At 39.6% G+C, this 13,707-nt stretch overlaps 1 long non-coding RNA gene across 1 annotated transcript; it reads right to left on the reverse strand.

The window, feature by feature from the left end:
* Window positions 1–1,186: 1,186 nt before the first annotated feature.
* Window positions 1,187–4,020, reverse strand: LOC124086228 (uncharacterized). The gene is made up of 3 exons (XR_006849739.2): window positions 3,727–4,020; window positions 3,117–3,250; window positions 1,187–2,500 (listed from the first exon to the last, which is right to left on the reverse strand). It is a non-coding gene; the product is annotated as an uncharacterized LOC124086228 (long non-coding RNA).
* Window positions 4,021–13,707: the final 9,687 nt, after the last annotated feature.

Raw genomic sequence — 13,707 nt, forward strand, 5'->3', positions numbered from 1 at the left:
CCCACAGGCTGGAGACCACCTCCTGACTCTGCTCTGGGGCCAGGGACAGATTCAGTTCTCGGTATATGGGGGTGATGGCACCCAGCTGAAGGCTGTGCTGAGGATCAGATGTTCTGTAAGTGCTAGTTACCATCCCCATGACAATGTCAATGATTCATACATTTTTCTCTGCTCCCATAGCATTTTTTAACAGCTTGATTAAAATGTCATTCATATAGAACAATTCGCCCATTTGAAGCATGTAACTCCATAGCTTTTCATATATTCACAGAGTTGTGCAAGCATCACTGCTATCAATTTAAGAACATTTTCATCACGCCAAAAAGAAATCCTGCCTCCTCCAACCACCATCCTCTCTCCCACCCCTCCCCTCACCATCCCTGGGCAACTGCCAATCTACTTTCTGTTGCTATGGCTCTGCTCATTCTGGACATTTCACATACATGGAACCATACAGTAGAGGGTCCTTTTTGACTGCTTTCTATCACCCCACATAATGTTTTCAGGCTCATTCCTTGTACCGTGTGCTGCTCTTCATTCCTCTTTATTGCCAAGTAATTTCCAGTGTGTGACTATTCTGTGTTTTGTCCCGTTCACCGGTTGGACGTTGGGTTTTTCTACTTTCTGGCTATCATGAATAACGATTCTCTGGGCATGCATGGATTCCACAGCACTTGGTGCAGACCTGGACAGAACTCTTGCCACACTGCAGCAGCAGCAGCATTTCTTGACACATCTGCTCTTTGCCCCATTTCCCAATCGCTCACTTTGTAAATAGAGTTATACTTTAGGAAATGAGGTACCATAAAGCCAGGGGACTTTAAAGATGATTGTGAAAATCCCGAGGTCCTGACTCACAGAGGGCTAAAGAAAGAATTCTATTGCCCAACACTGGGTCTTGATATATTGCTACATTGTGTGTCCAAGAAGGAACATAAAAACCAATGTCAAATCTGATGGGTCACACGGATCATGACTGAAGAATGGCACAATAAAATGAGAGAGTGTTTTTCGGCTTAAATATCACGCACAGAAACTGAACATTGCAGGAGGTTCTGTGGCTGGCAATGCATGTGTGGGATTTGGGGCAGGTAATGTTGCAACGATTGAAAGGGAATTTCTGAATCAGAATTAGACAAACATCACAGTTGTTTTTTTTTGTTTGTTTGTTTTTTAAAAAAAAAACTAAGTCTCAGAAAAAACACTTGAGCTTGTGAAATACAAATGTAAATGAAAAAGAGAGGTGGGGGAGAAAGTGTGCTGGAGTTTAGGAAGAGTCTCTGAGGCTGACAGATGGTAAATTGGATGGTTAAAGAGGAATGTGAACTTGTGTGCTTGAGAGGGCCTCAGTATGGTCTCACTCCACCATCTCTCTGCTTATGATCCTGCAAGGATGAAAACGTCCCGTCAATTCACCCCTCTTGCTAAGAGCCGTGCAGCGTGAAGAAGACAGTGGACCATAAGTTGAAGAAGTTACTTGTCTGTCAACTTCTGAATGTTGACCGTAATGTCAGCCACTGTCTCAGTAGCCAGTGGCTTTTCCTGTTCCCAGCGGCAGCTGAAAACAGTGGAGTCCACCTGGAGATGCTGTGATAAGACATCAAAAGAAACCATGAAACTTTCTGAAGTTCAAGAGAAAGGAGTAGAGTGCTAAGTAGGGTTCAAAGGAGGTCTTCCCATGAAACAGCTTTACAGTGAAAGGTCATCTAACCAGAATGTCCACGATCTGACCTCTTACAGTGTGGTTCCAGATTTGCATATTTTAACCTCAAAGGAGAAAAATGATAAAAAGAAAAAGAAAAAAAAAGGAATCTTAGAACATTAGTGAGACCTATAGTGTAGTAAAAAGTAAATTAGTTTTAAAAGCAGGTAGATCCTAGAAGAATTTTATCTGACATAAATGTTGTCATGAAAACTAACTGCAGAATATGTTAAGCATCCATCATCCTTCTGCACCCATTAGAAAGATCTGGGTTAACTTGAAAATTGGGGGAGGGGATGGGGGGCGGTATTGACCTATATCTAAATATTAAATAATGGAAACAGCAAATATATTTTACTCACCAATTCTCATCCACAGAATCTGCTTTGTACACACAGTCGTTAAAAATAACACACATGTAAAAATTATCAATTAGTTTTTAAATGAAATTTTCTCCAGGAAATCTTTGTTGAGGTGAGAGAGGGCAGTGGCAGAGGTCCCTAGGGGCATTATTTGATGTAATAGCAGTTCAGAAACTAGAGGTTGGAGCAGTGCAGCCGCGTTCATGAACAGACCCCTCGTCTGCTCTTCCCAGTTCCACTTTGGTTGTTCAGGTGTCTCTTGGCCTCTGCATCTGAGCCATCTCAGTAATAAATGGCATTTGTGTCCCATGAAATTTATGAGATTTCACAAAATCAAGTAGCATTGAAGAAAGGCATTTTTCCCCCATCTTTATGATACTCACCATCTTGGACACAGCTCAGGGAGCCACCTCACCTTCCACTTCAGGAAATCATTCTGCAATTATTACAATAAATAATCTTTTAAAGTAGACAGTGGTTTTTTAAAACTAAGAATATAACAAGTATATAACAGTTGGCCTTTTTTTTTGGTTTAGATTCCTAAATAAATTTTTCTTCTACTAAACTTCATGAAATTAAATAGTTAGGAAAGATCACCTCTAATGGTCATTTAGATACAAGCAATATATTTTCTATGAAATAAGAACAGTCAGATATAAGCCATAAATCCATATAAAAATTATAATTCAAAAAACAGTTGAATAGGAAGGACATGATGCTACCCAAACCTGATTTAAAAGTGCAGAATTAATTTTAGGCACACTAACAGAATTATTAAAAATCGATTATTAAATCAATATGGAATGAAAATTAACAGGAGCATACTGGGGATGTTGACAGATAAATCTGATAGATTACAAGCATTCAACTAATGAATGGATGTTTCTGCAGAGAAAGACGGCAAAAAAATTGACGCAATAATCAAAAGTGTAGTAGGAGAAAATGTACATAGACGAAGCACTTTTAATTTCGGAGAATGAGAGAACCAACCATACCTTATCAAGACGTACACTGGTCAAATTTCGAAAGAAAACTCAAGACATAAAACACACCTGTTGGAGGGGGCAACCCAGCAGGGGGTGAGAGGCGTTTCTTCAGAGAGCTGTCTTCTCTCCTGAGCTTTGTTCTTCACCTCCCAGGTGATCCTCAACCAACTGTTGTGACTTCCACTCTCCCACTGAGATTCCTCTCACAAGAGAAACAAGAGCCTTATTGTGACACTCTCTAAAGGACACTGCTCAACCCTTGTCCTGAGACAGTTGAGGCCACTGACAGGCTCCTGCTAGAAACCTGCTCTTGGCTGGTCTCAGGGACACCTTACTCCACCTGCTCTAAGTGCCTCTGCTCCGTCTCCTCTCCCAGACGCTCCTTCTCTCCAGTGCTCCCTTGCACAACCCTCTGAGCCCCCTCTCTCTTCTGGCCTTGGTCTACACAGCGAGTGTGCAACTGCATCTTCTCCACAAGCTTTCCATATCTCCGGCCCAGTGCTGTCCCATGAGCACCAACTCCTTCCGTTGCTTTCTGGAATATGACCAGAGCTGACCTAATATTTTCTATTTCCTCCTAAATGTGCCCTGTGCCATCGTCCCTGACTTCTTAAATGACACCATTATCCATTCAGGTGCTCAAACAAGAAAGCTCAGTTGTTTTGATTCTTCTCACCCTTGAACAAACTGAAAAGCCTTGTCCTGCTGGGCTGAATGTTAAATGTTCTCCACTCTCACAACCGTCAACCTGTCCTTCAGCTCAGCTCTTCAATTTGGCCTTCGGTTTGGCCTTCTAGCAGTGAATCTTGAGTCTCATCCTCAAATCAATCCTGCAGCTCTGCAACTGGAGAGATTTTCAAAATAAAAATCCAGTCATGCTACTTACCAATCCATAGCTATTTAGAACTTTTTATTTTGGCTCTTAATTTTAGAAAAACATCTTAAAACTAAAACCATCTCAAACCCACCTTTCTGCATATCTCTTTTGGATGAAGTCCTCCAGCACTCCTCCATGAGGTACCTCTTCCCCACTCCTTGCCTGGGTGTATAATTCTCCCTCTGACTGTACATTCTTCTTTCCCTCCCACGTTCTAACTCTACCCAACCTTCCAGAGTAGCCACCAAAGTGTAGGCAATGGTATCAAAGGCTTCCTCTTTGGAGTTATCTCTTTCTCAAGAAAGCTGCTCTTTCATCTTTAGATGCATTAAATTATTCCAGCTATATGCCCACCTTTGCCCTGTGAACTTCAATAATGCTCATCATACTCATAATTAAGTATTCGATGTCAGTCACCCGTAACTGATGTGAAGCAGTAGGAAGGCTTCAGCTATCACTTGTGTTGTTGTAGACTCAGGTCTTAGAAAACTACACGACAAGAGTCCATGCTTAGTACGTGTTTGTTGAGTTGAATGTAAAGGGAAAATCCTCTAAGGGTCTGATCTCAAAAAGGAGAGTAAAATAATAGACAAGGAATTTAAAAAAAAAGAAGAAGAAGAAGCGGGCGTAGCACACACTTCCCCTCCAAGACAAAATCATGCCATAAGATAGTGAAACAGGCTATAGAGCTTCAAGGGAAAAAAATTCATGGCTCCAACATTTTGATTGACACTTATCTGCATATGTTAAAGACAATAGAAAGAGACAATTGGTCAAGAACCAAGAAACAGTCCATTCAAATATCTTTCCTCAAATGTCATTTAAATATGTAGTTGATGCTGTTAACAGTCTCAAATGCATGCAAATAAACATTATGTTCTGCATACTGCCATGCCTCACTTAACAACGGGGACACATTCAGAGAAGTGCACCCTTAGGCCACTTTGTCACTGTGTGAACATCACATCATGTACACACATAAACCTGGATGGCACAGAGCAATCACCAGAAGCAGCCTCTTGTTGCAGTCAAGAGATAGGGAGCCCAAGATGTACCAGGCTGCTGTTTGGGTCACAGGGCATGCAGTAAACTTTTCTATGTAGGTAGATGTTCATTCTAAAACAATAAAGTATAGAATAGCAAATATACAAACCAGTAACAAAGTCACTTATTATCTTCATCCTGGATTTCTGTTGTACACAATTCAACGTGCTGTATTTTTATACGAGTGGCAGTGGAGTAAGTTTGTTCACACCGTGTCACTGCGAATGTGAGTAACGCACAGTGCGACAACATTCCTCTGGCTGCACCATCACTGGTAGTCGGGATTTTCCAGTTCCTTTATAGTCTCCTGGGACCGCCCTCATGCATGCAGTCCATTGTTGGTTGAAAAGTCAGTACACAGCACATGACTGTGTGTGAGATGTTTGAAAGTAAGTAATTACACATTAGGAAAATACAGAGGAAAATAAACCAGGTAAAAGTCTAGGGATCAGTGAATAAAAGCACAGATCAGTGATGAGAGGAAGCTAAGAGCCGACCTTGCCGAGCTGCGGGCAGGTGGGATGCAGGTAGGGGGACAGGCAGGTGCAGTGTGACCCACCCATCAGCTGCACTCCGTCTAGACTGGGGAAAGGATTTGGTTAGGAGGAGTCCAGCAGGCTGGTCTGGAAACGGCCTGGATGGCTAACAGGATCTGGGGACAGAGCCCTTCCCACAGTTCCGTTTCCCTCTCAGTCTGCAGTTAAACCTGTAATCCTGTAGATAACCCTGTATCGTCACCTTTTTATTTTTGTCTATAATGGAACTTTTCTGAAAGGATAATGTAAGGGTAAAAGAAATTGAAGTTAAAGTGTAAAAGTTAAAGTATAAAAGACCGAGCATTGTAAAGTTTCTAAGCTGCAAGGCCTGAGTTAAAATGTAAAGGACCAGGTATTGTTAAGTTCCTATGCTACATGTAAAACCTGAAATTCCTGTAGTTGTTAAGACAATACTTGGAACCGCCCAGTAAATATTTCCCCTGACCACCTGGTTGTTTAATAACCTAGGACTCTGTGTGACCTTGCACGTAGACATCGCAGGGCCTGAACCAATCAGTTTGAATGTGTACCCTGCTTTAGAACTGACCTATCACCCCCGCCCAACCTGTTCCTGCCAATGAATGTACTAATCATGTCTCAGAATTGTTGTTTGATTTTCCCTTGGTGTATAATGATTTGTTAAAGGAGACTGTGATGTATGTAAAGTCCCGCCCTCCCCAAAAAGTGTACTTAAGCATTGCTCAACCCCTGCTCTGGGCTCTGGGCTGCTCTCCCTTCTTGAGTGAACACAGAGCCCCAGCGTGCTGGATTGGATCCTCAATAAACCCCTTTTGCTGTTGCATGAGCCGAGGTCTCTTGGTGGTCTCTTCCTCCAACGTTGGCTGGACCCTTACAATCCTTTCCCTCTAATCTAAAATTCAAAGGCTTAATTTTACTGCTATGATACGAATGAATGGGACTCTACAGTTAGGGAAAAAAAAAAAGCCCAAGTGGTCCAGGAACTGGTGGGGGCTTCAGATTCCAGGTGCCCCCTGGCTTCAGAACATATGTCCAATCTGTGAAAATTCAGGGGCACAGAAAAGAGAGTGAAAGGCCATTCTCAAAAATCACTCATTCAGCATAATTACTCGAGATGTGGACATGAGAAAAAACGGACTCACAGTAAAAATGCTGAGGCTAAGAGAGTTCTAGACCAGGGTCTCCTGAGATGAAAACAATGAATATATCCCATGATACAGGATTATTTCATTAAACCATGAGAAAGTTTTGAGGAGTCCATATAACCAAAGATGTGGGTGTTCTAGGTAAAAAAGAAAAATGAAAGAAAGGAAGATATTGGGGGAAAAGGTAAAAAAGTGAAAAAGAAAAAAAGAAAGGAAAATATTGGGAAATCGAGAAAACTAAAAAAAAAATCTTAATTTTTTTTAAATAGCTAAGAATTAAGCAATGAAATTTCAAATCATACTGGAAGTCATTTGAAAGAGTGTTTATGTGCTCCAACATGCTGGCACAGGAAATCTCCTTAACAAGACCCCCTAAATCTCAAGAAATAAAACCAAGAATCAATAAATGAGATGACATCAAATTAAAAAGCTTTTGCACAGCAAAGTCAACAAGAGTATGACGAGAGAGCCTACAAATGGGAGAAAGTCTTTGCCAGTCGCTCCTCTGACAAGGGATTAATATCCAGAACATGTAAAGAACTCAAAAAAACTTAACATCAAAAAACCCAATAACTCAATAAACAAAGGGGCAAAAAAGAACTAAGCAGACATTTCTCAAAGGAAGAAACACAAATTGTCAACAAATACATGAGAAAATGTCCAACGTTCCTAGCAATCAAGGAAAAGCAAAGTAAAACTACACTGGAATTTCCTCCCACTCAAGATCAAACGGCAATCATCAAGAATACCAACAACAGCTCTCTCCGCTTCCCGATCTTCATGGGAGCTGCTTCCCTCCATCACACGCTTCCACCATGATGTCCTGCCTCACCTCGAGCTCTGAGGAATGGAGCATGCTGTCTGTGAACTGGGACCTCTAAAACCGAGAGCCCCCAAATAAACTTTTCCTCCTCTAATGCTGTTCTGGTTGGGTGTTTTTGTCATAGCGGTTAAAAGCTGACTAAAACAGAAATTGATACCAAGAAGTGGGGAAGTTGCTGTGACTAACCTGAGCATGTGGTTCAGAAGCATGTGGAGCTTTCTGGACATGTGTGTGTGTGGCGGGGGGGGGGGGGGGTTGAGATGTGTAGCAGTGCGAGCTGGAAATGCTCTTGGTTGTTGTAAACAGAGTTTAATGGCTGATTCTGGTGGGAGCTCAGAAGACAAGAATGCCGATAGGACTGTGGACAGTGAAGACAGGGCTCACGAGCGTTTAGGAGGACACTGTCATAATTGGACTAGAGGCCATTCCATACTGTGTCCTGGCTGATAATTTATCTGCATTTTGCCCTGTCCTGAGACTTTTGGTGAGGCTAATTTTTAAAATGATGAACTTCTTCATCTGGCAGAGGAAATTTCTAGTCAGCAGAGCATTCAGGGGGTGACATGGATATTGCTGGCAACTTTTAGCTAAATTTGTTGTAATAATCAGGAGCAGAAAAGCAGAGTAGAAAGATTTGAAAAACTTGGACTTGAAAGGTGGGGGTTTACTGGGGCTAAGGAAGTTGCAGTTGTTAAAGACATTACTGCCACTAAAGAAATGCTAGAGGCTCTACCCTGAGACTCTAAGAAAGATGGCTTGAGGGCATCTCAGGAATTGTCAAGATCATATTCATCCCAGACTCACGGAAGTAAAAATAAAAATTCTCTTGAGAAGAGACCAGTGGGGCACCCTTCTTGCACAAGGGGGCCTAGGAAGTTTTTTGAACATGCTCCATCACCCGGATGCTCAGAGGCTGCTGCAGCTAGGGTCCTTGGAGGCTTGACTACTGCTCGAGATGCCAGCAGACCTTGGCATCAACCACGTGGTGCAGGGTGCTGGAGTTAGGGGCCATGGAGTCTTCCGCCAAGGTTTCAAAGGAAGGCTGGGCGGCCAGGCAAAGTGCAGCAGAGTGGGAGTCCCCGCAAACCCCCTGAGAAGTCAAAGTGTGCAGATGGGAGGAGGAAGCCAAAGCTGCAGTGGAGACGCCCCAAGATTAAGAAATGCCAGCAACATGGGACATTGTCAAAAGAAAGCTGCAGAAATTGAGCGGAGAGAAGCCAACAGAAAGGCTACTTGGGCTGCAACCAACAAGGCCCCGGAGGCGGAGCTCCATAAGCCCTTTGGATAGAACCATGTGCCCCAGGTGCTGGACACAGAACTACAGGACTTGTTTGCCCGGCTGGATTCAGTCTTGCTTTGGTCCCATCCCTTCTTTCTGTGCCCCTATTTTTGTAATTGGAAATGTTTACTCTGTACCTTTAGGCACTGGATACTTGTAGATCTTTTTCAATTTTAGAAACTCACAACGCAGACTTGCTGGGTGTCAGAGGAGACTGTGGATTTGAACTTTTGGGCAATCTTGGAACAGAGTATGGAACTGTTGAGACGATAGAGACTCTTAGAAATGGACAGAATGTATTTTGCTTTGTCAGATGGTCATAAGCTTTTGGAGGCCAGGGGCAGAATATTATGGTTTGGACATGAGGTGTCCCCCAAAAGCTCACATGTGAGACAATGCAAGAAGATTCAGAGGAGAAATGATTGGGTTGGAGGGTATTAACCCAATCAGTTAATTAACCCTCTGATAGGAATTAACTTAGTGGTATCTGAAGGGGGGTAGGGTATGGCTGGGGGATAGGATATGGATGGAGGAGGTGGGCATTGGGGTGTGGCTTTGGGATATATATTTGTATCTGGCAAGTGGAGATATCTTCTCTCTCTCTCTCTCTCTCCTTTCTGTTCTTCATGTGAGCTTCTTCCCACCATCACACTCTCAACCATGATGTCCTGCCTCACCTCAAGCCCTGAAGAATGTAACCTCCTATCTATAGATTGAGACCTCTGAAACCTTGAGCCCCCAAACAAACTTTTCCTCCTCTAAAAAAGGGGAAGAATGCAAATAATAATAAATGTTAAATGTTAGAATATGGCGGGAAGTGTACTGATGCATTGTTGGTGGGACTGCAAATTTGTACAAGTACTTTTGAAAGCAGTATGGAATTTTTCTCAAAAGACTAGGAATGGAACATCATATGACCCAGTTACCACTCCTTTGGTATTTATCTAAAAGAACTAAAATCAGAACACTACAGTGATAAAGGCGCATCAACGTTTATAGCAGAACAATTCACAATAGCTACGTTAAGGAACCAGCCCAGGTGCTCATCAACAGATGAATGGAGAGAGAAAGTGTGGTCTATGTACACAATGAAGGTTTATTCAGCCATCAAGGATAATGGAATTATGCCATTTGCTGGTAAACGGACGGAGCTGGGAAATATCATGCTAAGTAAAATAAGCCAAACTCAGAAAGTCAAGGGTCAAATATTTTTGTTCATAAGAAGATAGGAAGAAATAAGGGGGGAAGAAGAAGAGGTATGTGGAGAGTTCCACGAAAATAAGAGATCAGTGGACTAGAGAAAGGGGATTGAAGGGAAGGTAGGAGGAATGGGAAAATGGAGGAACTACAGGATGAAATTGAACAAATTATGCTATGAACATATATAAATTTACTACAGTAAATTCCACCTTTATGTATAATTAAATATTATTCAGCCATAAAAAAATGAAATGATGGCATTTGCCAGTAAATGGATGAAACTAGAGACTATTATGCTAAGTGAAGTAAGCTGATAACCAAAAACTAAAGGTCAAATGTTCTCACTGATATGTGGATGCTGACTCACAATAAGGGTGGAGGGATGAAAGAATAGAAGTTCATTGGATTAGATGAAGAGGAATGAAGGATAGAGTGGGGATGGGAATAGGAAAGACAGTAGGATGAACTGGACATCATTTTCCTATGTTTATATATGAAAACGTGACCAGTGTAACTCCACACCATGTACAACCTCCAGAATGGGATCCTAATTAGAATAAGTCATGCTCCATGTATGGATGTCAAAGACACTCTACTGGCATGTGTATCTAAAAATAACAAATAAAATAATAAATAAATCCATGGCCACTAAATAAATAAATAAATACACAGAAGAAGGAAGACCACTGGAGTAGAGGAAGGAAAATGGAGAGGGAGAGAAAGTAGAAGTACTATGGATGGAAATGTAGTAAATTATAGTCCATGCATGTATGAATATGTCAAAATGAACACTATTACATGTAGCTATAATAAACTATATTTATTATATAGTTTATTATATATATAATATATAATATATTATATATATATATAAACACTAACATACAATAATAAGAAGAGTGCTCATGACACTGCAGAGACCCAACTGAATAAAAAAAGAGAACAAGTATATAAGTACTCCAGAAACATAAGACAATTAACATATATAAAAATATAGGGCTGGGCTTGTGGCTCAGTGGTAGAGCTCTTGCCTCACATGTGTGAGGCACTGGGTTCGATTTCCCAGCACCACATATAAATAAATGAATAAAATAAAGGTCCATCAACAACTAGAATTTTTTTTTAAATATGAAAGAAGACAAATACCTGGAAGGCAAATGCCAAATATACAACTTAAACATATTGGGTGCACCTGGGGGGAAAAAAGAACAATTGTACTAAAAGTAATAATAATGGATATTACAAAAGAAAACTGTATAAGCTTAATAAAGTATTTGTTATTGTAGATTGGAAGTGTTGACTGTTGACTGTGCTCTAAGATAACTTAGTGAATAGAACCCATCAGAACCTATATTAGAAACAGATTCAAATTCAAAACTGGGGAAATTCCACAACTACACTAGCAGAACAAAAGAAGTATTACCTTCAAAGACGTTAACTCGAAAAAACAAGAATTGCATATTTTTTTCTCATGTGGAAGTTAAAAGGAAAAAAAATAACATGAAAGTAGAAGGGGAATTATTAGGGAAGGGGAAGGAGATCCAGCAGAGGAGAGGTAAGAAAGGGTGGTAGGGAGGGTGGATGTGATCAAGGTACATTATATGTATGTATGGAAATGTCACAGTGAAACCTTCATAAATACACACCTAATAATTAAGTAAAATCATGTTGGTCTCACACTTCTAATTTTCAATAAGAAGTTCTGAAAGTAAGTACAGAAAATTTTTTTAAACATTCAGAACAGGAATTATACATCAAATCAAAATTGTCATTTATGTTTTAGAATTAGAAAAATTCCCTTTCAATTATTCCATATTAACTATTTTGAGAAAAGTGCCTAAAATTTTCTCCTGAAAATAAAAAAATTAAAGATTACAATGAATGTTACATCTGCATCATATTATATTATATATTTAATTTATATAATTTTATACAGTTATGATGGAAATAATAAAGTGAATGTGACTATTTTTTATTATAACTTCAACTAGCTATACAATAAGGATCTGTCATTAATGAAAAACTGTTGATTATGAGGCTATTTAATTTATTTAAATATATCAATGTCTCCAAAATGATTGACAGGCCAAAAAAATCTGAAAACAGAGGGAGGTTTTTGCTTCATTTGTTTTAAATTCAAAGTTAGTGTTTCTATACTATATTGTGGCAAAAGATCAGATAGATGCCCAGTTTCACTTTGAGCCTTGTTGAAGTAATTGTTACCAGATGTGCTCTCTCACCATAAACAAACAGAAAGCTGGAAAAATATGAAACAGCTGTATACAGGACACTGGACCACAGACAGTGCAGAACTCTGGTCCCTGTGGGGCGGGGTGGGGGGAGTAAGTGAGGACCTTCCCCATCACCTGACTTCTGTTGAAAGGCCCTTCTAGGCTGCAGCCTAGAGAAGGGGAAGTCAAAGAGGTGCTCACTGAGCTGTGGAGGTGGAGACTGAGGTAACTGAGGTTAGGAAAGCATGTATCAGAAAGGAAGACTCACACCAAGAAAGAGCTAAGTAAACCCACATCAGGGTCTCTCTGTGTACACTGATCAATAGTAAGCTGTGCATGCATAAGGCGAAACCATGAAGCTCAGAGTTGGACCATTCTCCAAACTGGAGTATGTTCAAGTTCCAATCACCAAAATGAGAGACTTTGTAAAACATCTATATCCAGTTTAAAAAAAAAAACTTTAAAAATAAAGATAAAATATTTTTTAGACATACAGAATCTGAAAGAATTTATTGGTATAAAAATATCCTCTAAGGTACAAGAAAATTATTCTAGATGGAACTCCAGAACTACAAAGATAAGCTAAGAGAACCAGAAATGCTAAATATGCAGATAAATAAAAAACTTGTTCTTGTTTTTTGATTTTTTAAAAACACAATTTAACACGAAAGAGCAATACCTGTTGGGGTTAATGACATATGTAAAGGTAAAATGTATGACATCACAAGTATGAAGAATAAGAGGGGAAAATGAAAATAATCTGCCGTATGGTTTTACATTATAAATAAAATAGTATATTAATGAAAGCAGGCAGAGATAAATGTAATATGTCATAACAATATTTAGAACAAAACAGAGAAAATCTCATTTTAAAAAGAAGTATGGCATGTATGTCAATAGCAAAGATAAAACAGAATACCAAAAATAAATAAATAAATAAAACAAATAAGCCCAATTGATCTGAAGTAAAAAAGAGAAAAAGTTAGAAAGGAATCCAGAACAAAATTAGGAAACAAGTATAAAAATGGAAGGCTAAGAGAACCTCATCAACAATTACATTAAATGTAAATGCTCTAAACACTCCAATTATAATAACTGGGGACTGAAGAAAAAAACCATGTGCTAAAGATATCACATTACTGTAAAAAATTAACTTTAAACATAAAGACATAAATTGGTTACAAATAACAGAAAAAGAAACACCTTGCAACACCAATCATAGGAAAGATGGAGTAACCCTATTAACAGACAAATATACTTCAGGACAAGGTATTCTGCTTAGGGATAAAATGAGATGTTGTAATGATAAAAAGATCAATTCACAAGGAGAGAGAACAATTTTAAATGTATGCAAAATGACAGAACTTCAAAATACATGAAGAAAAAAACAATAAAACTTAGAGGAGAAACAAATATACATAGTGATAGTTGAAGATTATGGAATTCCACTCTCACTGACTGATAGAACAGAAAAATATCCACAAGGATGTAGACAACCGGAATAACACCATCAACCTGACCCAATGGAAATTAATACAAAATT

Source organism: Marmota monax, unplaced genomic scaffold (assembly GCF_021218885.2).
Source record: "Marmota monax isolate L192 unplaced genomic scaffold, Marmota_monax_Labrador192_F-V1.1 WCK01_AAM20220418_F8-fsc00024, whole genome shotgun sequence".
Taxonomy (NCBI): Eukaryota; Metazoa; Chordata; class Mammalia; order Rodentia; family Sciuridae; genus Marmota; species Marmota monax.